The sequence below is a fragment of the Tursiops truncatus genome (genome assembly GCF_011762595.2).
Source record: "Tursiops truncatus isolate mTurTru1 chromosome Y unlocalized genomic scaffold, mTurTru1.mat.Y SUPER_Y_unloc_1, whole genome shotgun sequence".
Taxonomy (NCBI): domain Eukaryota; kingdom Metazoa; phylum Chordata; class Mammalia; order Artiodactyla; family Delphinidae; genus Tursiops; species Tursiops truncatus.
The window spans coordinates 135715-144067 of record NW_022983136.1 but is presented as its reverse complement, the minus strand read 5'-3'; the positions used below and the strand labels follow the sequence as shown (position 1 = coordinate 144067).

At 42.2% G+C, this 8353-nt stretch overlaps 1 pseudogene; it reads right to left on the bottom strand.

The window, feature by feature from the left end:
• Window positions 1–3936: 3936 nt before the first annotated feature.
• LOC117310618 (zinc finger protein 397 pseudogene) lies at window positions 3937–5532 on the bottom strand (annotated as a pseudogene).
• Window positions 5533–8353: the final 2821 nt, after the last annotated feature.

Below are 8353 nucleotides of genomic sequence, written 5' to 3'. Positions count from 1 at the left end.
GATTCATTATTTGTGTTTTACAGTATAGTTTATTTGCATCTAGTTTTATACCCCACCCATAAGCGATATCCCAGAATATGAGTCTTTCTCTGTCTAAATTACTATCCTGAATGTGATCAAATGCAATTCCTTCCATGTTGCTGTAGTGGGTATTTTGTTCATGTATTTTTATGTCTGTGTAATACTCCACTCTATATATGTACCACATTTTATTTGTCAATCAACTGTTGAGGGCTGTCAGTCTGTTCCATATCTTGGTTATCACCCGTAGGTCTGCATGGCGCATAGGGGTGCCGATGTTATTTGCAAAGATAGTGGTCTATGTATGTCTGTCTCCGAGGCCATTGGGTCACCATATGATAGTTCTTGGTGTATTTATTTAGGGAACCTCCATACTGCGTTCCATAATGCCCGTATCCAACGTGAAGTCCTACGAACGGCTTAGCGGGTTTCTCATTTCTCCAAGCCATCTCCCACACATATTGCCTATGGACATTTTGACCGTGCCCATTCTTACTGCTGCGGGCTGATACATTTGTGTAGGTTGCATTTCCCTTTCTGAAATACTGACCGATATAGATCACCTTTCCTTGTGTGTGAGTTACTTTTTAAGAACACTTTGAATAAAATGTACTCTTGAAATTGGCTTGTTGAAAATGGGCCTTGATTTTCAGCCTTTTTCAAAGACCATCCCCAGGACCTTCCTGTGGGGTAGATGTCCTTCGCAGCGCCACTGACTTTTTTATTATGAAGTTCCCCTAAGCACCGGTTTTTAAATTGTTGTTAAAAGAAGCGGCCAAAGATCGGCAGGATTATTTTCAACTAGAGTCTGGTTATCCGAGAATCCAGTCATTCGGGAAAATCGTGTCCCTGAATTCAAAGTAGAGGGGTTGGTACCAAAACAAATACCCAAGAGATTGTGTCCCATTACGTCTTCCCCCTTAACCTCCAACCACTTGACAGGTCACCATCCTGGCAGAATCCCCTAGATGAGAGTGTTGCTGTCGGCAAATGGGGCGACCCTGAGGTAGGAGGCTGGACGTGGGAAACCCAGCACCAAGATACCTAGACAATGCGTGTTTTCACAGCACCATTGCAGGCTCATGGTCCATCATTCTTTGGGTGCATTGGCCTTATGTAGCTATAGCAAAGCACTCCTGGATGTAGAGATAGTGGTGCCGTTCAGAGTGGATGAGGCACTACAGATGCAAGCTTGACCCCTTTCCTGGAAAATTCTCCCCAGCTGCCTCAGTCCCACCACAGTACAGCTTTGCGACCCAAGCGTTCCGAGACTCCAGGGATGTGACCCCGGCCCAGTCACCAAAGACTTAGGGAATACAGGAGGTATTCCTTTAATTTATATTTTTTATATATATTTCCAATATTTTTAATGCATTAATATATTTTTACACAAATCATATTGTACATATCATCTTATGTTTTTAGTTAAGATATGAACACTTTCTTATTTAATATTAATCAACATCACTTTTAACAACTTTTAAGACTTGTATACATTCATGATGTTTTCTGAAGCATACATTTCCAGGTAGAATTTTAAAGTCAAAAGGCAATGTTTAAGCCTTCTGGTATTGATTGCCACACACAGCATCTATTCACATCTCACCAGCAGCAATAGAGTCCCAATTTCCCTGAATCTTTGTTAGTTTTATGAGGGAAAAAAAGTGCCATCTCAACTCCTGCTTTAATATACATTTTTAATTCTAGCAAGGCTAATATTTATTGTCCATTGGCATTTATTCTTTTGTGATTCGCCTATTTAAGTACTACTTTTTTCTATTGGGACTTTTTCATGGGGAGATAGTACAGAGAAGTGGCTCCCCAGACTCATTCTGGATTCCTACTGCCTGGGTTTAAAGTCTGAGCTCACCACTTTGTAGCTACATGACCTTGAGTAAGCCATGACCTCAAGCCTTCATTTCTTCATTTGCAAAATATGGGCTGAGAAGTAATACATATACACAAAGCCCTTTGCAAGTACCTATTATGTTTCTTACCAATATATGTAAGAACCCTCTATATAAAGAATATTTGCCTTTTGTAATATATGTTGTATCAATTCCTACTTAACATTTGTTCTGCCCTTTTCAGTTTGATTGGATCTTCCTCTATGGAAGAGGAATATGAGTTGAATAGTTTTACCATGCTATTTTGTTATTTAACCTAGCCCTTTCTTTTGTCACATTCTGTCTCCAAGCATGGACATCTAGTCCTCCTGCCATTCTTACTGGTTAGTACATGCTCATGCCCCAATAGAAACATTACTTCTTTATTTATCCTCATTAAAACTCTTCCTATGTAGAGGACTCGAGATTCCCAAAGGCTTGAATTTTTGGTAAGGTGTGTCGTAACTCTGTCCTATTAGGTATTTTAAATAACATGTCTTTCTGTTGCTGACTAACCTATACACCTTTCTGCATTGCACTGTGAAGCACCAGTCTAGGGACCCTTTTCCTGCTGGGTCCCTCAGAAGAGGGCAGTCTCTCTGGATGGATCGTGACTGTTACTGTTATTTCCCTTTAGCATGGTCTTTCCCTTTCACAAGACTGTGAAATACTGCTGATATGACAAAATTGAACACATGGGAGGCGCCTGGAGAGTAACAGACCCAGCAATGGAGGAAGTTTTTAGTGCCTGAGCCTAGGGGTGCACACTAGGAACTGTGAGAGTACAGACCCAGAAACAAATGAAATGGCAGCCGTAGCGGCTTCCGACCCGGAGCCTGGGGAGTTAGGAGGAAGCCGGCAGAAGCGCTGGTCACGTCTTAAGAATCAAAGGAGTCTTTATGTCTGTGAGGGTGAGATTTGGAACTCTAAGACTCTTAACTTCTAGACTGGGCTCTTTCTGGCCCCCTGCCCTCACCCACATGGAAGCCCTAGCCTCCAGATTGGACAAGGAAACTATATTTTAACCCTTACCCTGGGGTCATACAAACCAAGACAAAGCTCCTCACCACCCCATGCTCCAAGGACTCCAGGTTTTGTCTATTAACATATTTCTCCACTGGCTCATTTTTCACTATAGGCACTGTAGTAAACAGAGATTCTGGCCACATGCATGCTTTTCCTACAGACAGGAATCCACTTCAAAAGGAACTCAAAAAGAATACTCCAGGCAAAATGGCCTTTTCTTTTCCTCAGATGTGCCAGACTGTCTTCCTGGCCGGCCTACATTCCTGGCCACTCATCCTTCAGACAATTTTTCTCAGAAGCCTCCCCTGATCCAAGGTTGGGCCAGGTACTCCTTAACATCACACAGCACTGATTGTACCACAGTTCACTGCCTGTTTGTGTTGTCTGTGAAACTGAAGATATGGTCTTATTTTCCACTGTATCCCTAGTGCCTGGAACAAAACAGCCACTCAAAAAATAACTGTTGCATAACTTAATTTGTATTTCCTTTTCACTATCTCACTTCTGGTCTGCCGTGGGCTCAATAAGTTATCGATGAAACTGTTTCCCCATATCTTGCTGCCCTGCCACTGTTCTTAACTGGTCAGTAAAATTTTTGTATTCCTGAGACAAAATATCCCTCATAATCTCCACACCATCCTCCAAATCTGGCCCACTGACAATTAGATGCAGTGACAGAGTTGCTGTGCCCTTTGTGACATTCTCATGGAAAATGATATTTCAATGTTATAGTCCCATCTTTCGCAGTTCCTGAGTATTCTTACTGGTAAGAGAAAGGTGGAAGCAATGATTCTTCTGTCTGCTCTTCTAATTAGTCACAGGAAAACTTTCAGGGGACAATGTGCATGAGCACTGGCAAGTGCTATATAAAGTCAGATTGATTTGAGATCTAGTACTGTACAACCACCTCCATGGAGTCTTACTCCAAAGTAAATTAAACCCTTTTAACTAACAAAGATAGAAGCCTGACTGAAGTGTTTACAGTATTCATTGTATTCATAAGTCACTTTGCAGTGTGGACTCTCTGATGGCACATGAGGACTGATCTGTGCCTGAAAGCCTTCCCACATTCACTACATATGTAAGCCTCATCCCCAGAGTGGATTCTCTGATGTTGAACAAGGGCTGAGCTCCTTTTGAAGGTTTTGCTGCATTCATTACACTGATAAGGTTCCTCTCCACTGTGAATTCTCTGGTGTCTAATGGGGTTTGAGCTCAGACTGAAGGCTTTTCCACACTCACTACATTAATAGGGTTTCTCTCCACTATTCTATGATGGGTTATCAGCTCTAAACTCTGCCTGAAAGCTTTTCCACACTCATTACATTCATAAGGTCTTTCTCCTGTATGAATTCGCTCGTGTCTAATAAGATTTGAGCTTTGGCTAAAGGTTTTCCCACACTCATTACACTCGTAGGGTTTCTCACCAGTGCAAATTCTTTGATGGATAATGAGAGATGAACTTTGACTGAATGCTTTGCCACATTCATTACATTTACAAGCTTTCACACCAGTATGGATTTTCCCATGTCTACTGAGGGCTGAGCTCTGGTTGAAGGCCTTCCCACATTCACTACATTCATATGCTTTCTCACCACTATGAATTCTCTGATGAATGATAAGATAGGACCTCAAACTAAAGGCCTTCCCACACTGGCTACATTTGTATGGCTTTTCTCCAGTATGGATTTTCTGTTGTTGAGTTAGAGCAGAATGCTGTTTGAAGCTGTGCCCGCATACGTCACACCTGTAAGGTCTCTCTTCTATAGGAACTTTCTGATATGTTATAGAGTTTGTATTTAGAGTCAAGCTTCTCTGGGGCTCAGGATGGTCTTTGTTTCCTAGAGATTTGTGTATGAAGATTACTTGACTAAAACTGCCCCCTTGGGAAGGGGATCTTCTTAATTTCTCCCCTGTAGCACTTCCTTGCTGCCACTCTGAATAGCTTTTTTCATGTTCACTAATTCCTCCAAATGAAGGCTTCTGGGGAAGTCTTTGCGACTTCTCTCCTGAAATGTCCTTCTTTGTTGCTGATCCATTGTTCTCACAATCGCTTCTGTGAGAAAGGCAAGGTTCCGAGAGTTTCAGCTGTGTCTTTAAAGGCTGGAGTTCAAAGTTTGTTAACTCCTGGGATGGTCCAAGACATGTCAAATCCATCCATGGCACTGCTGGTCCCTGTGGATTAGCTGGGACATGCTGCCCTGGATCATCAAATTCCCTCTCCAAATCCTCCAAGAGTCACAGCTTCCTCAGCACTTTTTGGACTGTGTTGCTGAACCCAGATCTGCAGCTCCTCAGGCAGGATGCTCAGGAACTGCTCCAGCACCAGCAGCTGCAGGATCTGCTCCTTCATGTGCAACTCTGGCCTCAGCCACTGAGAGCAAATCTCCTGGAGTCGGCCCAGAGCCTCCCGGGGCCCAGATGTCTCCTGGAAGCAAAACTTTCAAAACTGCTGGTGAAACAATTCCTGGCAGGATTGGGTACTCCCATTCTGCTTACGTTTCTGACCCCAAGAAAATCTTTCTTCTACTTTCACAAGTATTAGCTCTTGTTCCTGAGAATTCGGAGGTACAGGGCTTGAAACTGCTCTGAATTCCATAGCTGTTCTGGGCTGAAAAGCTTAGCAAAAAGCTCACTACAACTGCGTCCTCTACTTCAGAATTGTTTTTGAGTAATCTCTTCTTTCCGCAAAGCTCAGGAGCTGCGGGGCACGAGCCGGGAACCTGCAGCTGCGAACCACAAACACAGGAAGTGCGCCTATTCCTTTAATTTAAATTGATGTTTTAATTATCAATTCAACACAGTTAATTTACACTGTTGTGTTTCATTGGCTGTACAACCACTTGACTCTGTTATACATGTATATGTATCTTTGCTCTTTTCTATGCTCTTTCCATTTAAGTTATTCCAGAGTGTTGGGAAAAGTTTACTTAGTTCAACGTTATTCCTGACTGCTATTCTGTTTTACATATATTAGTTTGCATATGTGAATCCTAATCTGCTAGACAATGACTCCACCCAACCTTCTCACTCTGGTGCCCGTACTTTGGTGTCTAATCTGTGACTCAGTTTCCATGTTGTAAAGTAGAGTTTATTTGTGTCAAGTTTTAAACCCCACCCATAAGAGATATCTCAGGATATTTGTCTTTCTCTGTCTAACTTACTATCCTGAATGTGACCAAATCCAGGTCCTTCCATGTTGCTTTAGTGGGTATTTTTTCATACATTTTTATGGTTGTGTAATCCTCCATTTTGTATATGTACTCCATTGTCTATTTTCATTCCTCTGTGGGTGGACATTGTGGTTTATGCATATCAGGGCTATCATACATGGCTCAGCAAGGGAGGAAGGGGTGCCTTTGTGATTTTCAGGGATGATGTTCTGCACATATACTTCCAGGAAAACCATTGTCTGATCATGGGTTAGTACTTGGTGTATATATGCGAGAAACTGCATACTGGTTTCCATAAGGCCAGTTTCTAATATGCACTGCTACGAATGCCTTGGGGGAATTCTCATTTCTCCTAGCCCTCTCTAGCATGGATTGCCTGTAGACATCTGACCTTGATCAGATGCAGTGTGTGTGATGCCTTTTCGTAAGTTGGATTTCCCTTTCTCAAATACTTAGTGATATAGAACACTATTCCTTGTGAGTTTTTTTTTAACACTGGGAATAAAGCGCAGCTCTTCAAAATGGCTTGTTGAACAAGGGCCCTGATTTGAATCCTTTTTCAACGACCTTCCCCAGGACATTTCTGCAGGGTAGGTGTACTTTACAGCGCCTCAGTATTTTTGATTACGAAGTTCCACTAACCACCAGTTTTTAAGTTGCTGTTACAAGAGGCGGCCACAAGGAGTCAGAATTTTTTAGCACTGTCCGGTTATACGGGAAGCCTGACCTTCGGAAAACTCGTGTCCCTGAACGGAAATTAGAGCGGAATGTGCCATCAGAAACGCCCAAAGGAGTGTGTCCCGTTACTTGATCCCCCTGACACCCCAATATTCGACAGATCCTGATCCCGGCAAATTCCTCGAGACGAGAGTGTTGAGGTAGGTAACTGGGACGATTCTGTGAAGAAGGCTAGAGGTGAGAACCCTGGCACCAAAACATCTGGACTCCGGGTGTTTTCACAGCAGTCTTTAAGCCACAGGATCCGTCATTCTTTGAGTTCATTGTGCTTGGCTAGCTGTAGGAAGGCACTCCTACATATGGAGATAGTGGTGTCGTCCAAGGTATACGAAGCACTACAGATGCACGGCGGACTGCTTTGCTGGCAAATCCACCCCAGCTGCCTCGGTCCAACCACAGTCCAGTGTTGGGACCCAATCCTGCTCACCTTCCAAGGATGTGACTCCAGGCAAGGTCAACTAGACATGAGGGCAATAGGGGTGCATTCTTTCATTTTATTACTAATTGAATTTTTATTTTATAGTGCCACATAATTAATTACTGTGTTGTGTTTTTTGTAGCACTCCAGTAGCTTGATTCCGTTCTATATGTACATATATCTATTGTCTTTTGGATTGTGTTCCCATGAAGGTTATTTCACAGTGTTGGGAACAGTTGTTTGAGTTCAGCGTAGTTCATGGGTGGTATCGGTATAATATACATTAGTGTGCATGTGTTAAGCCCAGCCTCCTAGTTTATAGCTCTCCCAACCTTCTCCATGTGGTACAAATTTGTTTCAACGTCTGTGATTTGGTCTGTGTTTGTAAAGTATAGTTATTTGTATCAAGTTTTACACCCAACAATAAGAGATATTCTAAGATATTTCTTTTTCTTTCTAACTTAGTATCCTGAATGTGATCCATCCAGGTCTTCCAAGTTTTTATATATGCATTTTTTCATCCTTTTTTACTTCTGTATAATAGTCCATTATATATATGTACCACATCGTTTTTCAATCATCCGTTGATGGGCCGTCTGGTGGGTACCATATCTTGGTTATCATAAATAGGTCTGCAAGCAACGTAGGGGTGCTGTTGTGATTTGCAAAGATGGTGTTCTATTTGTTTCTGTCCCAGAGGGCCATAGGGTTTCCATAGGGTAATTCTTGGGAATTTAGGGAAACTGCATTGAGTTTACAATAATGCCAGTTTCCATTATGCAGTCCTATGAATGGCTTAGTGGGATTCTCATTTCTCCAAGCCCTCTCCCACATATATTGCCTGTAAACATTTTGACCACAGGCATTCTGACTCTTGTGAGGTAATACCTTGCTGCACGTTGCATTTCCGTTTCTTAAATACTTAGTGATGTAGATCACTTTTCTTTGTGAGTTAGTTATTTTTCAAGAACACTTGGAATAAAATATACCTGTTGAAATTGGCTTGTTGACAGAGAGCCTTGATTTGAATCCATTTTCAGTGAACTTCCACAGGACATTACTGGAATCGAGGTGTCCTTTACAGTTCCTAT